Source organism: Neomonachus schauinslandi, chromosome 3, assembly GCF_002201575.2.
Source record: "Neomonachus schauinslandi chromosome 3, ASM220157v2, whole genome shotgun sequence".
Classification (NCBI taxonomy): Eukaryota; Metazoa; Chordata; class Mammalia; order Carnivora; family Phocidae; genus Neomonachus; species Neomonachus schauinslandi.
In genome coordinates this window covers 133,494,663-133,514,413 of record NC_058405.1, presented here as the reverse complement: position 1 = coordinate 133,514,413, position 19,751 = coordinate 133,494,663, and the positions used below count along the sequence as shown (strand labels likewise).

The following is a 19,751-nucleotide window of genomic DNA, read 5'->3' as shown; positions in this document are numbered from 1 at the left end:
TGAGGGGCAATGGCGGCAGAGCAGAGGCCTGACCCTGTCCTGTCAATAAACCTTAACCCCGACCTGCCAGGCCCCTGAGCCAGCTATTCTCTGTCTAGCCTCTGTTCTAATTGCTCTAAAAATGACTCTTCATTTAAAAGTACCTTTGTGTAAACACCCCACAGGAACTGACAGTCATCAGAATTACCACACAGTTCTAGTATTTGAGGAGAGCACGAAAAGTCTTTCATTGTGGGAGGACTCTGCAAACAGTTTCAGCTGCTGTGCGAAACAATGCTCATCACTTTTAGCGAACTCTGCAGGTGACATTAATTTGACTTTTAAGACTGTTTACAGTGAAACGTTAGATCTTTTGATTAAGTTATTTGAGAGTAAAGATGGATAAGAGATTTTCCCCACAGAACCAGCCTGTTTCTCTTTCTTCTGAGCACCCCTGAGAGGTAAGTAAAGCTAGTCCTATGCTTCCTCATCCATGGGATGAGACTTTCATACAATCCTGAAAGGACCAATGCTGTTTACCTAAATATGAAAATCCAAACAAACAAGAATTTAAAAATGGGGAAGTGAGGGAGATAAGAAAAGAGGTTTGGAATAAAGTTTTTTAAATAATAAAATTAAATCAGTCTCGTAGATTAGTATAAAACCAAACTTCTCTTTACTGGTTCATGGCTTAATTCTTTTTCCCTTTCTCTTTACAGTAATAAAACATTTATATCACCTAATTTATCTAGGACTTCTTGGAATCGATTCCCTAAATTACTTCTCTCCCAAGGACAAAATGGGAAAGCCAGTTATTGTCCATTATAAAAGAAAACCAGTCTTGAATTTTGCAAATCTTCAGCTCTCTTCTGATGGGGTACAGGTTAAATTCTGCCTTTTAAAGTATAGCTTATTTAAATAGCTCCAATTAAATAAACTCTTACCTCTAGTACTTTATTACTAAGTCCTGATAAAAATAAAAGAAAGCCCACCCTTTCCATTTTCTCCACAGTCCTTATCACCTTCTAAAATACTCTGTGATTTCCTTATTTATTTATTGCCTCTCAATGCAAGCTCCTTGATGGTAGGGACTGTTGCTGGTTTTGTCCATTGATGCACTCCAAATGACTAGAACAGTATCTGGCACATAGCAGGTCCTCAACAGTAGTTTTAGAGTTAATGAATAAAAAGCTGAACACATTAAGGAAACACTCTTTTTTTTTTTTTTTTTTAAAGATTTTATTTATTTATTTGAGAGAGAGAATGAGAGAGAGAGAGCATGAGAGGGGGAAGGTCAGAGAGAGAAGCTGACTCCCTGCCGAGCAGGGAGCCCGATGCGGGACTCGATCCCGGGACTCCAGGATCATGACCTGAGCCGAAGGCAGTCGCTTAACCAACTGAGCCACCCAGGCTCCAAGGAAACACTCTTCAATAAGGGTATTTATCTTATTTTTACTTATCTACCTCACCCTGTATTTCAGTATAATAAGCTTCCTTATTATACTAAAGAAGATTACATATGCTTTTTTTTTCATCAACAACCCAAAAGCTTTTTTCCCCTGCCACACCACCAGTTAAAATGCACGAAGAAAAAGGTTTGATATTTCAGAGTTGAAGGAGATCTTAGAAACCACTTCAAACTGAGGTCTGAGCCTACAGAATCCCCCAAGGAGTTTGTTGAGCATGAAGAATCCCCCAAGGAGTTTGAACATGCAGATTCCCAGGCCCCACTCCACACCTACTAACAAGGAATCCCTATGTTCAAGTACTTTATCATCTAGAAGGAAAAATAAAGATAAACTGATTTACCCACGGTTGTGATCAGGATGCTGTTGGAACCAGGAGGAGGTGCATATAAATCAAAGTGTATGGAGCTGAATTCGAAAGTATGAACAGAAATGTATTAGACAAGTATCAGTGGTGGGATATGCATTTCACGCAGAAAGTAGTCTTTGTAAAATCTATAGGTGCTATGGCTTGAGGGAAGAATGTCCATCACAAGATTAGAGAAGGTGGCTGAGGGTCAAAATACAAAGAGCTTTGTGTTCTAAGATAAGGAGTTTGAATTTTATCTTAAGAACTGGGGGAAGATAAGGGCTCCTGGATGGCTTAGTCAGCTGAGCATCCGACTCTTGAGTATGGCTCAGGTCATGATCTCAGGGTTCTGGGATCAAGCCCCGCACCGGACTCTGCGCTCAGTGTGGAGTCTGCTTGAGATTCTCTCTCTCCCTCTGCCCCTCCCCTACTTGTGCATGCTCTCTCTCTTTCTCTTTTTTTATTAAAGGGTTTTTTTTGACAGAGAGAGAGAGCACAAGCACAAGCAGGGGGAGCTGTAGGCAGAGGGAGAGGGAGAAGCAGGCTCCCTGCTGAGCAGGGAGCTCGATGCGGTTCTTGATCCTAGGACCCTGGGATCATGATCTGAGCCAAAGGCAGATGCTTAACTGACTGAGCCACCCAGGCGCCCCTCTTTCTCTCTTGAAATAAATAAAATATTTTTTAAAAAGTGGGGGAAGACATTAAAGCCTTGGGCAAAGAAAAGTCATGATCATATTTAAATTTTAGAAATATCTGGAGAATGGATTGATTGGGGTGGGCTGGGGTTAGGGGCAGATTAGAGGCAAGGAAATAAAAAAAAGGCTACTGCAGTACAGAAGGGGACAAGTGATGTGGCCCTGACTGGGAAGTCACCCAGGAGGCAGTAACTACAGCATCCACAGTGGCTGTGTGAAATGAGTGAGAGAGTCTAGAAATTGCTTACTCCCTTCTCTACTTCCCCCACGTTTCTGGCCTAGGACCTTGGGTGAATGCTGGAGTTATTAACCCAAACAGGGAAAAGAGGAAGAGGAGCAGACTTCTTGGGCTAAGATGGTAAGGTCCATTTTGGACATGTTGACATTGCAGTGGTTCTCAAAGTGTGCTTCTTCAGACTAGCTCCATCAGCATCACCTGGGAACTCACCAGAAATACAAATTTTGAGGGGCACCTGGGTGGTTCAGTCAGTTAAGTATCTGACTCTTGAATTCAGCTCGGGTCATGATCTCAGGGTCATGAGATTGAGCCCTGTGTTAGGCTCCATGCTGATCATGGAGCCTGCTTAAGGTTCTCTCTCCCCCTCTCCCTCTGCCCCTCCCCCGCCTCTCTCACTCTTAAAAAAGAAAGAGAGAGAGAGAGAGAGAGAGAGAGAGAGAGAGAGAGAGAGAGAGAAAGAAAGAAAGAAAGAAAGAGAAAGAAATATAAATTCTGGGAGTTGGGTGGAGCTCAGCTTTCAACAAGCCCTCCAGGTGATTCTAATACACACTGAAGTTTAGAACCACTGACATAGTCTGATCTCTAACTCCAGAGGATAGTTAGCTTTGGGGAATGAATAGATCATAGATTAAATAGATAGATAGATAGATAGATAGATAGATAGATAGATAGATAGATAGATTAGAAAGGAGTCTAAAGCCTAAAGCCATCAGCTACCAACTAAGAGACATGCCTAAGGTCACATGACAAGTTACAACCAGAGCTAAAGTTACCACTCCTACAGTCTCCTGTTTGCTACCTCTGTACAACATGCAAGTGTCTCTTAAGTGAGGCTCTTAGATAAAGGAAAGACTTCGAATACAATTTATCTTATTTGTTGTACCTTAATATAACAGGATATCCTTCAAACTCCGACTGCAATTCATTACTGGAACCCTTGCATTCTCATAAATGTGTCCATAGCCATGAAGTCCAGTTGGTCACCTTTGCCATCTGTGGCATGAAAGGTCCTCTCATTTCCCAGATGCACATATTTTATAATAACCTTTTTAAAGCTTTTCTGCTTTCGTATCTTAATCATCACAGTAGGTCATCTGCATAATAAGCAGACACAAATGTATAGGTCTCAATTTTATTTACTATTCTGAATCTTCTCATTCCAAACACCGTGTTCAATAGCAACTACATCTCCTCCATAGGACACTTCCTTGTATTCAATGACACCAGGACCATTTACAGGCTCTCTTCAATGTTGGGAAGGAGTTATTTATAGCAAGATTCTCTTTTTTTCTTAAGTTTTCATTTAGATTCCAGTTACTTAGCATTCAGTGCGATATTAGTTTCAGGTGTATAATATTCAACACTTCCATACATCGCCCAGTGCTCATCACAAGTGTAGTGGATTCTCAATTAAATCTCTATTTTTTTACATAAAAACCCTGAATTTTCCCTTGGAGGTTTTTTTATACTCCCTTCTAATTACCACCTTATCTTGTCTTGGGTTAATATTAAAAGGTTCTCCCTTGTATCCGAGTATTAATGCTACTCTTGGCAAGATGACTAAATTTCACTCATTTAGCAAATAGTTATTTAGTTCTTACCCTCTTGTGTATGTACTGGGGAGGGAGAGAGGTGATTATGAATTACTTATACACATTTCCTGCCCTAGCAGTCTCGATAATCCAGTAGCATGCCAAGGTTAGTGTGAAAATCATTACAAATATAACAGCTCATGACTCACAGTAAGTGACTATGGAAGAAAAGATGGACTCATTCCATCTCATCCCATCCATTCTCATCCCATTCCAACCTCTTTCTAAGTGGTCTTCTGTACTGCAGAGACTGGATTGCTAAAAACTACATTTCCCAGACTCCTCTACATAGAGGTTCTACATCTGAATTTTGCTCTACCAATTAGATGCATTCGTGGGATATTTGAAGGGGGAAGTGTGGTGAAGGCCTCGTTCCTATTGCTTCTGCTATTCTTTTTTCTGCTGGGAAGCATACTTGTGGAAACGTTAGGTTTTTCTGAGCAGCATTCTGCTGTCCCATATTAGCTTTGTGAGAAGCAGCCGGAAGCGGTGGCAGCTTAGCTGCCATGGTAGGCTAGTCCAACCTGCTCCCTTGCTGGGTCGGTTCTGGGAGCTGTTGCCTACGTTGTTCCTGCAGGCCCAGCCTACAGGCTGTTTCTTTCACCTCCCAACAATTAGGAACATCCGATTCCCACACTAAAGGCATTTCTACTTGAAATAGCTGGAGTGACCTCAGCTTTCTGCAACTTAACTCCAACTGGTGGGGTTCCAGTATTGGTGGAAAAAAGGAAGGGAGGGAGGAGGGGAGGTGGACAGACAAGATCACAACTATTAGGGAAGATCAAGAGAGGCCCAATAGAAAAGGTGGTGCCTGACATAGTACTTGATATATAGAAGGTATTTTGACAAAAACGAAAGGGACGGGACTAGCACACTAGACTGAAAGTAAAGTGTGAACAAAAGTATAGAGTTATGAAAGCCCAGGGTACATTAAGGGTTGAGTGGTCTAGTTTTTGTTAAAGTATGTTTATTTTGGAAGGGTAGAATAAGACCATACTCCAAAAGATTTAAAGTGCTTAGGGTAAAGAGTTTAGATTTAATTCCACAAATTATTAAAGTTTTTGAGTAGGGGAATGCCAATATTAGAAATGACTTCTTAGAGAAATGAAAAGGGTAACAAGGATTGGAATGGGGAATCAGGATACGGTACAATTAGGAGGTTATTGCAAGAGGATGGATGAGAAGTAGTGAGGGATTAAACCTCTGTGGTAATTTAGGCAATGTACGAAAGGGGATGGACACAAGAGACTGCAGAGATATAATTTACAGAACTTGACAACTGATTAAATATATACAGATTAGGGGAGAGTAGTCAAAGATGACTCTGAGGACAGGGGTGCCATTAACAGAAAGAGGGAGCACCAAGGTGGAGGGGATGAGTTGGTTCTGGTCTGGGGAAGACTTAATTTGGCTTTGGATTTACTGAATGTGAAGTAGTAGCAGGACCTTATGTGAGGGTGTCTAGAGAGCATTTGAAAAGACAGGGTTAGTCCTGAGAAGATAAGTCAACCATATTGAATCTGGAAACTTACCTCATTATCTGATGACACTTTATCTAAAGAATTAACTAAATAGAAACTAACTATAAAGGCTTCCTACCCCTCTAGCTACTCCTCATCCTCTTTTGCAGGCTTCCCTTCCCTGATCACCCCTTACAAATCAGTTTTCCTTAGGGTCCCATTCTCACTCCTTTTCTTGACAATCTACCACCTGCCCCTAGGGAGCTTATATTGTCAACACATGTTCATGACATCCAAATCCGCATCTCTGACCCAAATCCCTCCCTAGAACTCTCCTTATCTGTTTATCTCCTCTGTTTACTAGAATCTCTACTTGGCTGTCTCCAGGCACTTCAGACTCAACATGTCCCAAATTAGACTGATCACATTCTCCTCCAAACCTGGTCCCTACTCCAGTGTTCCCAATGAATGGCACCATAATCCACTCAATTGCCCAAAACTGAAGCTGGAAATCAGTGGGTCACCCACAACTTATCCTTTTCCATCACCACCATCCCCAAATCCAAACAATAACCAATTTGTGAGTCTACCACACAAATATCTACTAAAACCATTCACTTCTCTCCACCCCCACTATCCTGGTCCAGGCCACTATAATCTTTTACCCCAAACAGCTGCAACTACTTCCCTACTGTTCTCTCAGTTTCTAAAGTCATCATCCTACAAATCATTCTCTTCCCTGAAGCCAGTGGGATCTTTATACCAATGCAAATTTGAACAGGTCACTTCCTCACTTATGATTTCTCACTTGACTTCCTAACTGCCATTATTGATAAAACCTAAACATCATTACTTGTGTTGGTTAGCTTTTACTTTGTCAAAGTACCCCAAGAATGAGTGCCCTAAGACAACAAACTTTATTTCTCATGGCTCTGTGGGTTGGCTGGGTAGTTCTTCTGGTCTGGGCAAGCTCAGCTGATCTCTGTGGTAATCTAGGGGCTCTGCTAAGACTGAGATGACCTCATTCCCATGTCTGAAGGTTGGCTCAGCATTAGCTGGGAGATGGTGAAGACTCAACCATGTGTCTCCCATCATCCAACAGGAGAGCTTGGCGGCACTCATATATGGTGATCAGAGGGTTCCCAGGAGAAGGAAAGTAAACTCCAATATACCAGTACTTTTCAAGCCTCTGCTTAGGTCATCCCATTGGCCAAAGAACTTACATGGTGGCCAAGCCCAGATTCAAAGGGTAGAGAAACAAAAGTTGATCTTTTGATGGGAAGGTCTTTGAAGTCATACTACAAAATAACATACATACAGAAAGGGGAAGAATTTGTAGCCTTTTGCAATCTACCAAATACATGTACTTTACAAACCTCTCATGATCTGGATCTGATTATCTCTTACACCTCACCACTTAAAACCTGACCCTTGTACCAGGACTCTCATCTACTTCAACATAATAGGCTCTTTCCCTTTTAGGTCTTTGTACATGTTGTTCCTCTACCTTGAATACTCTTTCACTTCACTATCATTTATCCTTCAGGTCTCCTCTTAAATACACCTTCTTTAGGAAGTCTGCTTTGATCCCCTAAGACCGGGGTAGGAGCATTGCTGCTGTGCTTCACAGATTCTGTGCTTACCCCATCACAGCACTTAACACGTGTTATGCCAATACCCTCATATCTGTCTATACTCTCTACTACATTGTAAGCTCCCTGAAAGTGGGGACTAGGTCTTCTTTATCACTGAAGCCCCATGCACAGTAAGTGATAGATTCCTGACCAGTGAAATTACCAGGTATGAAGTATTAGGGCAAAAGAAAGTAAAGTAAGCAAAAAGAGAACAAGGAATATGGACAACATGTGATTCATGGGTAAATCCGTTTTCAAAGATTAACACTGGGGGGCACCTGAGTGGCTCAGTCAGTTGAGCGTCCAACTCTTGGCTTCAAGCTCAGGTCGTGATCTCATGGATCGTGTGATCAAGCCCCAAGTCAGGCTCCGTGCTTGGTGCAGAGTCTGCTTGAGATCCTCTCACTTTGCCCCTCCCCCTACTTGTGTGTGCACTCTCTCTCTCTCAAATCAATGAATAAATCTTTAAAAAACAAACAAGTCTTGGGGCGCCTGGGTGGCTCAGTTGGTTAAGCGACTGCCTTCGGCTCAGGTCATGATCCCGGAGTCCCGGGATCGAGTCCCGCATCGGGCTCCCTGCTCAGCGGGGAGTCTGTCTCTCCCTCTGACCCTCCCCCTTCTCATGCTCTATCTCATTCTCTCTCAAATAAATAAATAAAATCTTAAAAAACAAAAAAACAAAAAAACAAGTCTTTAAAAAACAATCAAAACCCCAAAGATTAACACTGTTATCCTACCTAGGACTTAACAGAAAAATAAAAAGATTTGCAGAAAAACTTGAGACCCCTTAGCTTTCATCATATCAGAGGTGGTAAGACCTGAGAACCATTCAACAAGTCTGGGTAAAGGAAAAGGAAGGAAAATTAGATGAGGGCTACCCCTACAGAAGAAATTATGAAACTGAAGTAAAATTAAACAAAATCTGACACATACCAGGGCAATATTTCTGGCCAAAATGCATCAAAATTCATTTCAGAAGTCAATAAAGAGGGGTGCCTGGGTGGCTCAGTTGGTTAAGCATCTACCTTCAGCTCAGGTCATGATCTCAGGATCCTAGGATCGAGTCCCATGTCTGGGTCCCTGCTCAGTGGGGAGCCTGCTTCTCCCTCTACCCCTCCACCCCCCACTCATTCTCTCTCTCAAATAAATAAAATCTTTAAAAAAAAAAAAATGTGATATGTGTTATAAAGGAGAAGCATTGAGAGAATATACTAGAGGGTAGAGTGTGAGGGTGGCAGAGGGAGTCAGGAAATCCCTCTGATGAAGCTAAGACCTCAAAAATGAGCAGGCTTTAGCTAGGTAAGAGTGGGGAAAGAACAACTCAGTATAGGGAACAGCATATACAAAGATCCTAAGGGGGCAATGGTTTAGGGTATTAGAACACCTGAAAAGCAGGCCAGTAGACTGAAGTGGAGGGACTGGAGAGTTGAGATGATAAGACAAGGCCAGTGGGCATTAGAGGTCAGGATTTTCATGATAGTAAAATGGGAAGCCAACAAGAGGTTGTAAGGGGGAGTGAAATGACCCAGTGTGCTTTTTATTTAATTTTTTAAAAAAGATTTTCATTTTAAGTAATCTCTACACCCAATGTGGGGCTCGAACTTACAACCCCAAGATTAAGAGTCACATGCTCCACTGAGCCAGCCAGGTGCCCCTCAGGGTGCTTTTTAAAAGGCCACTTGACTGCAGTGTGGAAGTAGGTGAATGACTGTATCACAGTTCCTCTCATCTTATAGATGTCTCATAATATGCTTAATCATTCCTCTATTTTATTGGACATTTAGTGTTTCCAGTTCTTTGCTAATATAAGCAATACCATCATAGAACTTTTTGAAACTAAATCTTTGCCAACATCTCTGGTTATTTTCTGAATATAGATTTCTAGAAGTAGAATTAAATAATTGAGTTAAAAGGTATGAAATTTTCTGGCTATTTTTTAGAGTTGTTTTTTGAAAATAAAGATTTTGATTATTAAATATGAAAAATATACTTCACAAAATGGATATCTCCCCACCTATTCAGTTAAATGATATCCACAGATGATAAAAAGATGAAAAACTTGCATTTATATGTAAAAAATACTCCCATTTATTTGTTTCTTAAAAATGGTAAGCACTTAAGTCTTCAAAATCAATACTGTCCAACTTCTTGGTTGGGATGAGCCACATTTAAAAAAACCAACCTGACAGCAAGCAGGCCGTGCTTTGGAATCAAATGACTGCATATTTGGGACATCCTAAAATAGTCTTGATGTAATGTAATCTTCCAAGGGTCTATCTATTTGTGGTTTTACTTTTTTATAACAATACTTTTTTGGGTGTTTTTAAAAATACACTCACAAATCTGAAAGAAATGCTTTGTCAGACCATGTTTCCCCATGATGTGTGTGGTCCTGCTCTACCAAGCAGAGCTGTAGTTTTGCTCCCTATTTTCTCTTCTATTCTCTCCCATGTGGCCTCTTTCACACGCAAATTTACCTCTTGTATCTCATCTTACCGAGTGGCATCACCAAACACAAGCTCCTTTCACCTTTTTACCTTCTTCCCACTCATACTATATCTCTATGCCTCCTCACCTTCAAGTTCCTACATATTTATTTTCTCTTCCAGGATGTGAGCCTTTCCCTCTTTTTCTCCCACATCCCTTCACCCTCACTTTTGGCTTCCCTCAGATTCCTTGGCCCTCCCCACCTCTCCTCTCACACACTGACTGGAACAACTCCTGCCCCGGGTCCTAGTTCAGGGAAATCTGCCGAAGTGGCTGAGGGGATAATTAGGGCAAGGGTGGGGGGTGCAGATGCAAGGATGCTGGGCATGAGGAGACCAGGTGGCCAGCCAGGGTTTCCCAGGCCTCTGTGGCAGGAGGGGGTAGGCCTGAACTAAAGGATGGGGCCACCAAAGCAGGAGACAGAGGCCGAGTCCTGCTGCTCGACAGCCGGAGTGCATACACAGAAGCCACTAGAAACGCTCTGTGGCCTGGATGGGGTCTGAGAGTTGTCAGTTGACCATACTGACCTAGACAGCCAATTAAGGCATGTTCAAGGTCTGCTGAACAGAACAGTCTTTTAAACTCGGCTAAATCCCCTGTTAAGAGTTGCCGATTTTTCTCCCCATAAATTTTCCAGATTTACAGTCATAGTAAGAACTGAAAGACAAACCAAGCAAGGGTACTGAAAAATCAGACACACACTGAACATTAGAGTTACTGTACTTCTGGAAACAAACTAGGTATTTGGTGAACACTGAGGGATCTAGTAGATATGCTTGACGAGAATTTGTACTGGGAAGAAATTTAAGATCAAGGTCAGGAATGATTAATATGCATGGAGGAAGTCATCAACATTTAAGCATAAGCAATATGAATCTCATTAAATCTTCAATCACTTCCTATTGCCTGAAGGAACTGGTGGTAGTTTAATGATTAAAGCAGTAACATTAAAGTAGAAAACAGTAATAGAAAATGAATCTGACCCTTATAAAAGGAGCTGGCACAAAGGACCAATCCACCTGAGCCGACTTTGAAGACTCTCCGTGGCAGCTGTGATTTTTCTTTAACGTGCACTGTCTCCTCGTCCCCTGAGCTAGAAGGCTTTGCTGAAAAGTGACTGCTGAAAGAGACGTGTGTGGGCTTTCTGCTTTCCTTTTTTTAATCCAGGTAATTGATAATCTTTCACATGCTTCCCAACAGGCCATCATAGTGCCATTTGTCGTTTCGCCCACTTACTCCTGCTATCAGCAGAGAACAGCACCTCCCTCTGCCCCAGCCTTCTCCTGCTGTGTCGCTCACTCACTTTTCTGATTGCTCAGCAATGCCCTGAACAGCTGCTATTCACAGAGCATAAAGTAGGGGAGAAATGACAGAAGACAACAGAGGAGCTGTCTTTTGAAATATCAATTCCTAGAGGGGCTGGTTTTCAGCCGCATCAGCCAGTTGGCAGCGAGTATGGTAAGGGTGTTCTTTTCATCCCTGACCTATTTTTATTCGATCTTATAGGAAAATCATAAACTTACTAATGACAGAGACAGAGTATGATGCCCCAAATTCAGAATTATCACAGTGCCTAAGAGAAGGATAAACAAGAAAGGATAAACAAGAGTGTGCTATAGAGACTCCAAGTATGAGAGATAAAAGGACCTCAAGGTTAATTTTCCTAAGTTAATATTTCAGTAATTTTTAAGCTTTTTCTGTGGATGTGGTAGAAGTTTTTTAAAATCATGGTTGTATTACTAGTAGCCCTTCTTAGGAAAAAATCGTTTTAGGAACGCCTACTCTTTCTATCAAAATGATAAGACTGTAAGTGACTTTTTTCTTCTTTATATATCTTCATAATACCTTAATACTACCACTACAGATAGTTAGTAAGGGCTTATTATGTGTCATGCACTGTGCTAAGAGCCAATGGTAGATGGTCTCCAATGACCCAGCCTCCTGGCATTCATACCCTGGTCGGCCACACTGTGCTGTCCTGTGTGATTGACAGCATATGGCAGGAGTGATGGAAGTCACTTCTCAGATTAGGTTATAAAGGACTGTGGATTCTGTCATGGGCACTCTGATTCTCTCTCTCTCAAATCACCAGTTCTAGAAGAAGCAGGCTGCCATGCTGTAAGCAGTCCTGCGTGTAAAGACAGGTGGCAAAAACATGAAGTCTCCACAAGTAACTGAGGCCTGCTGTGAGCCATGTGAATGAGCTTGGAAACGGGTCTTCCAGCCCCAGTCAAGTTGTGAGATGAGTGTATCTCCAGCCAATAGCTCAACTGCAGCCTCCTGAGAGGTCCTGAGCCAGGGGCACCCAGCTAAGTCACGCCCAGGTTCCCGGCCCTCAGGAACTGTGACATGATAAGTGCTTGTTGTTTGGGATAATTTGTTAACACAGCAATAGGTGACTAATACCACTGTCAGGCATTATTTCTTAAATCCTCATAGGAGCCCAGTAAGGTTGGTACTTGTCTCATCCTGATTTTAAAAATGAAGAAACTAGAGGCGCTGGGGTAGTCAGTCGGTTGAGCGGCCACCTCTTGGTTTTGGCTGGGGTCATGATCTCAGGGTCATGGGATCCAGCCCTGGGGTGGGCTCTGCGCTCAGTGGGGAGTCTGCTTGAGATTCTCTCTCTTCCTCCCCCTCTGCCTCTCCCCCATCCTGTCTTCATGGAGCTTACACTCTGGTTATGAGAAATAGACATAAGTACATGAAAGATAGTAATTTGTGTTATGGAGAAAATACAGGGTGATTAGGTCCTACTGCAAAGGTGACATTTGAGTAGATAAAAAAAGAAATGAATTTGTGAGCAGTGTAGATAGCTCAAGGAAGAGTGTTAACACGCAGAAGAATGGCAAGTGCAGAATGTGCTGGATGTGTTCAAGGAACATTAAGGAAGCCAGTGTGACTGAGAAGGATAGCTTGGGAGGATGACGTGTCTGGAAGCCAAATGATGAAAGTGTTTGAAGGAGGAGGAGGTAGTTAACTATGTCAGGTGTTGCTGGTAGTTCTCATAACATAAGGGCTCTTGGGATTTAGTGATTGGATGTTGTTTTTTTAACGAGAGAAGTGATGGAGTCATAGGATCTATTTGTAAAAAGTAATTTAAGAGAGATTAAGAGGAGAGGAATTAAAAATGGAGCGTAGACTGTTTTTGAAGTTTTGCTCAGAAGTGGAGTTGAGAAATGGGCAGCTAGAGGAAGACACAGGCTAAAGTTAGATGAAAAAAGTGATGTACAATTTACAGACAATGAAATGCACACTGAGCACATGATTCAGTGAGGTTTGAGGTCCCCTCCCCACAAATAGCTGCCTTGGACGGGGGTTGAATTTAAAACCCAATTTTTGGGAGATTGAGACATGCAACAGATCTGGTGGGCTGCATTCCTCTTTGTTTTGTTTTGTTTTTTAAACAATTGCAAACTTAACAGAAAAGTAGGAAATATAAAAATACAAAGACCTTTTTTCCCTGAACTATTTGAGCATAAATTGCTGACTTGATGAACCATCACCACATACTCTTTAATGTATATTTACTGTGAACAAGAACATTAGTATACATGGCCAGAATATAATCATCAAAATTAGAAAATTAATATCAATACATTATCACCATTTAATTCTCAGACTCTTAAGTTTTCCCACTTGTCCCCAAATGCCCTTTATAGCAAAGGGATCCAGTTTAATTAGGATCAGGGCTTACATCTGGTTGCCTTGTTTCTTTTGTCCCCTTCAGACTGGAACAGTTGTCAGTCTTTTCTCGACTTTCATGACCTTGACACCTTTGAGGACGGCAGACCAGTTATTTTGTAGAATGTCCCTCAGTTTGGGTTTATCTGATGTTTGCTCATGGTTATTTCAGGTTCTGTATCTTTGGTAGGGATATCACAGAAGTGATGTGCAGATCTTATAGCACCTGTCAGTTTTTCATTAAACTTCCAATTCATTTATTTAGTTCCCATTTTATTGAGTGGATTATAATCTGTTCCTATAATTTATTTTGGTCCTTACATTGTCCCTGACTTGGCTGGTGGGAGCCCAGTTCATGCTGGCTTCTATGTTTTATTTACTTTTTTAAGGATTTTATTTATTTATTAGAGAGAGAGCACGAGAGTGGGGTGAGGGGCAGATGGAGAAGCAGACTCCCCGCTGAGCAGGGAGCCCAATGTGGGGCTCGATCCCAGGACTCTGGAATCATGACCTGAGCCAAAAGCAGACACTTAACCAACTGAGCCACCCAGGTGCCCTGGCTTCTGTGTTTTACATTACATGTCCTCCTCCTTATTTGATTATACTTCATTCTTTGATTACTTTCTGGAACAAGATATTCGAAGCTCATCTGTTATCTCTGCCACAGCTCTGGAATCAGCCATTTCTCCAAAGAGCCTTGTTGGCTTTTCCCTCCCCACTCCTCCCCTCCCCATCCCTCCCTCCCTCTTTCTCTCTCTCTCTCTCTTTCTTTCTTTCTGAAGAGGAAAATGGCATTTCAAAGCCAAGATCTGCTAGGTGAGCAGGTGAGCTCACTGCTGTTAGTGTTCTCACATTAATGAGAGTGGGCCTTCTCAGTGGACAGAACTTTGCTCCTTCCTTTTTTTTTTTCCCCTAAAGATTTGTTTATTTATTTGAGAGAGAGAGAGCACAAGCAGGAAGGGCAAAGGGAAAGGAAGAGAGAATCTCAAGCAAACTCCGAGCTGAGCGCAGAGCCTGACACAGGGCTCTGTCTCATGACCCTGAGATCATGACCCAAGCCGAAACCAAAAGTTGGAGGCTTGACCGACTGAGCCACCCAAGCGCCCCAAACTGTGCACTTTATATAGGTGAACTGTACGGTCTATGAATTATATTTTGATAAAGTTGTATAAAAAAAAAAAAACTACAGGCCTCCATACTTCTCTAGAGCCACCACCATCACTTTTCATCAGTTCCTTCCATTGCTAAAATTTTGGTCTAAGTCACCATGACTTCCTGTGGCCAAATTCACTGACCTTTACTGAGCCATCTAGAAACTTCCTCCTGAGCCTCTCTTTTCCTGACTAGGCTGTTGGTTTCTGCCAATTCCTGTTCTGCTTTGGCAACTCCTCTCCTCCTGTAAGTCCCCTTTTAACCACCATAGCCTGTGGATTTCTCCCCTGCATCATTCCTCCTGCATCCATCTCTCCCCTTCCTTCCTGTGGTCACTGCATTTGTTCAGGCCCTCATTTCTCTGTTTCTGCCGCTACCTCCTAACTGACCTGCGATGGTTTTTCCTCTCCAATACATCCAGAACACCACCAACAGCACATGTGAACAGAGACCCCACTTCACTTGTTTGTCAAAAAACTCTGCTGCCCATAAGACAGACCCTCCGGTGGCCCTCAGGGCTCTCCACGACCTGGCCCTAACCTATATTATTAATCATCTCCTATAACTCCCCTACACAAATGCTCAGCTCTAGCCAAACATTCCATTCCAGAGCCCTCTAGCCATGTCTTGATTTTTCCTGTATCCTCGTGGGTTTCCCACCACTGCCCTGCCTTATCCCCTTAGGAATGGCCCCACCCCCAGGCTCCCTGCTGGCCACCGGACTCATCTATCAAGGCGCAATTCAACAGAGTGCTCAATTCTGGAAGTGAGCACTCCCCCTCCAAATGAGCTTTCCTTCCTCGTATTCTCAGAGCCCCATTATATATTTTGCACTGTTAAATGTATTACGCTGCTGCCTCCAATTAAATCAAAAACTATACGTGCCCATTCAGAAGTCACCTCCATCATGAAACTGCAGACTACCCTCAAACCTTTCAATTTTCTCTCTTCATTCCCACTATACCTGTTCTTTGACCTTGCTAGTAATTCTCATTTTAGAACTCCTTATCCCCCCGAACTATCAGCCTCTTCTCTTTTTACTTCTACATCCTAGATTATTCATTATAATACTAATGGACCCAGAAATAAATGAAATAGACAGGGTCCATGTCCTTAGGAAACTTACAGCCTCGGGTAGACTCTAGAATTCATTAAATCAATCCCCTTCTTGCCAACCACCTACTTCTCTTACTCCCTGGTCTTTCCAGGGCATCCACCTGGAAAATTCCAGTCAATTCCACTATCTACCTTCACTCTTTCATACACACAAGATGATGCCCATTTGGAGAAAATCACACAGTAGCAATGAATGGGGCCATTACAAATACACTGACTCTAATTTCACTTGGATCTCAACACTGCTGGGCAATCCTTCTATTATCCCTTATCAGTTTCCTCTCCTATTTCCCAATCTCCTACTTCATTTCATCTCCGATCTCTGCAAACATGTACAGAAAGAAATAGAAGTCTTTGGGGGAATAAGGAGCTTCTTCAATTTTCTTTTCCCTCTCCCACTTGAAGAACCATCTACATGCATACCTATCATTTCCTCCAACCCTAAGGGAGAAGTCTAGCATCTTCACCCCTTCTCACACATGTGCTTCAGCTGTCCCATTCAAGTGGCCCCCAAATCCTGTATATTTACTGCCAAGTAGCTGGTTCCAACCCCCTCTCTGGCTACTCCCTAGCTCTCACCCTCCTTGCCTACCATATTAAACCAGCAAAGCTCCCAGAGGCTGCAGAGTTTCTCACCTCTGTCTCTGCCTTTGGATAAGAGGGTGCCTTTGGACACCCTCTCTGTCTCTAGACTCCTTCCTCTGACCAGGCCCTCCTTGCACAGCAGGACTCAATCCAGTCTTCTCCTCTGTGAAGCTGAAGACTCCTCGGTCTATACTGGATGATCCCATTGCACCATTTGCTTACCTCTCTCTGTGCATGTATCTTACTCTGTTGCAGTAACTGACTTACATGTCTGATCCCCCCTAAAAGACTGTGAACTCAGAGAGGACAAGAAACATGGATTCCAAGTCCATTACAGTGTTAGTGTCACATTCTTCATTATCTAGGTTCCTTTTGTGTTTCCACAATATGTGGATCAAATCTCTTCTCTCTCCCTGTTAATTTATACACTACTGCTTTGTGATCAGAGAATGTAGTTCATACAATTTTTTTTCTAGAACTTTTTAAGGTTTTTAGTGGCATAACATCAAATTTTATCCCAATTTCATGTATATTTGTAAAAAACAATCTTTAATTCAAGGTATCAAATTTAATATTAAATCAGACTTACTAATTATAACATTCTGAACTTTAGTAACCTTATTATGTCTAGTTAAATTGCCAAATTAGCGGCATGCTAAAGTCTCCCACTATGATTGTGGTTTTATCCTTTTGCTTTTAACAGCTTTATGTTGCTGTTTTATGTATTTTAACATGTTATTTGATTCATAAAGATTCATTATTAATAACTATATTGAAACAACACTAGCCACTTTTCATTCATTCATTCAAAAAATCTTTATGAAATGCTTATTATGTGTCAGGGACTGTTCTAGGTACTTGGGATACACTGGGAACAAAATAAACAAAATTCCTTCTCCTTATGGAACTTGCATTCTGGTGGGGGAGATGGGCAACAGCAACAAAAATGACAAATAAGTAAATCATACAGTGGTTTGAACGTGTTAAGTGCTATGAGTAGGGCCTTATAGGATATTATAAGGACTTTGGCTTTTACTCTGAGTGAAACAGGTTTTGAACAAAAGAGTGACATGATCTGACTGACATTTTTAAAAGTTCAGTCTGGCTGTTGTGCTGAGAATCGAGTTGAGGAGGGTGAGGGTAGAAACAGGGAGACCAGCAGTGGGTTATTACAGTAATCCTGGTAAGAAACAACAGTGGCTCAACTCAGGGTGGTGACAGTGGGGGTGAAAAAAATGTCTGCATTCTGGGTATATCTTTTTTTTTTTAAAGATTTTATTTATTTATTTGAGAGAGAGAGAGAGAGAGAGCACAAGCGGGGGAGGGGAGGGAAGCAGAGAGGCAGACTAACCGATGAGCAGGGAGCCTGATGAGGGACTCAATCCCAGGACCCTGGGATCATGACCTGAGCCGAAGGCAGACGCTTAACCAACTGAGCCACCCAGGTGCCCCTTTTCTGGGTATATCTTAAAGGTAGAGTAAACAGGATTTCTTGGCAGATTAGGTACAGAGTGAGAAGAAGAAAGGAACTGGGAGTGATTCAAAGGTTTATGGTCTGAGAAACTGACAGACAAAATTACCATCAACTAAGGTAGGGAAGTTTTTGGAATGGAGCAAATTTTAGGGAAGAGATTTGAAGTCCAGTTTTGGAGTTTTTGGATATGTTGATTTTGGGATGTCTATTAGACATCCAAGTGGAAATGTTCAGTAGGCAGTTGAATGTATGAGCCTAGAATTTAGGAGAAAGGTCTTGGCTGAATGCATAAATATGGGAGTTGTCAGCTTAATGGATCATGGGACTGATGAGATCATTAAGGGAATGGTGAGTGTACAGAGGGAAAAGGTGCATGAACTTCTTTGTTCTGTTTAATGCTTTTTGCCCTAAATTCTCTTCGGCCCAGTTGTAATATTGCTACTTTGCTTTTTCTCAATGAATATTTCTCTGTTGACAAATTTGGCCATGGGTTAATTTTCTAGCTCAGTTCTCCTGGAAACCTTATAAAGATGGAATGTCAGCCATCATATTAAGTACTATCACTTATGATAAAAAATTACTCCAGATTGATAAACTTCACTGAGGCTACAAATAAATTTTAAATATCTGGCGAGAACCTATACTTTGTTGTCCGTGGTGACTCCAGGATCTGCAGGAGACAGTACATGCCTGCATGTACTACCAAGTGGCTCTTTGTAGGCTTTCTACTGAAATTAGTTATTGCTGGCTAGTAAATATTATAAACTCTTACAGTTACCATTGCTGTACAACAAGTTAATCAAAACTTGACAGTATAAAAGAAAAAAAAAACTAATAATTTTATTATGCTCATGGATTATTTGGGTCAGGAATTCCAAAATGAATGTCTGAGGCTGCCTGAAGTCTAAGGCCCTTAGTCAAGAAGACTTGAAGGCTGAGGATGACTCAATGGTTGAGGCTGGAACCCTCTGAAGGCTCATCCACTCACATGTCTGGTGATGCAATGACTCAAAAACTAGGTCTCCTGACCAGACCACCTTCAAATAGCCTCTCCAAGTGGCTTGGCTTTCTCACAGCACGGTCACCCCAGGGAAGTTAGGTTTTTCACAAGACAACCCAGGCTCTAAGCACGACTGCTCCAGTGAAGAAGGCAGAGGCTGCATCCCTTTTTATCCCCTTTTATGACAGCCTTGAAAGTCACACAGCATCACCTCCCCCATTCTCCTTTGGTTGAAGCAGTCACAAGACAGTGTAGATTCAAGGGGAGGGGACATAGACCCTACTTTTCCAAGGAGGAGTATCAAAGAATTTTGATAATCTAAGGGAAATGCTTTTTTTTTCCCCCCAAATCACATCTTACTTTAGGAAATTAATGAAAGCCATGCATATTTTCTTTCAGAAATCTGCTCATGTAGACAAAATTTTGCATATATCTGGGAAGTTCATTCCTTCTCTCCATTGCATTCAAGAAACAGCCTTCAATTGTCACAGCTGACACTTATCCCATTAAGGACTCCTATGTCCACTCCCCTGATTCTGGGCTGCCTTGTGATTGCTTCAACCAATGGAGAACATCTGCCACAAGGAAAGGGGCATTTCTTATGCTAGGTGTTGTCACAGGTTCTCTCAATTTTCATTTGACTTAGATGACTTTATATCCCCTCCTTTTTTTAATAGATGAAGAAAGTGAAATTCAGAAAGTTTAAGTTATTTTTTAAATAGATTTAATTTATTTTTATTTTTTTAAGATTTTGTTTATTTATTTGACAGAGAGAGAGAGAGCGGACAAGTAGGGCGAGCTGCAGGCAGAGGGAGAGGGAGAAGCAGGTTTCCTGCTGAGCAG

The 19,751-nt window shown here is 41.9% G+C and overlaps 1 protein-coding gene across 1 annotated transcript in view; it reads right to left on the bottom strand.

Annotated features, from left to right (window-relative positions):
* METAP1D (methionyl aminopeptidase type 1D, mitochondrial) overlaps positions 1-12,239 on the bottom strand; it is a 63,821-nt gene extending 51,582 nt beyond the window's left edge. The window contains exon 1 of the mRNA XM_044913331.1: positions 11,855-12,239. The gene's annotated coding sequence lies outside the window, so the exon portion shown is untranslated. The remainder of the gene's footprint in view (positions 1-11,854) is intronic.
* Positions 12,240-19,751: the final 7,512 nt, after the last annotated feature.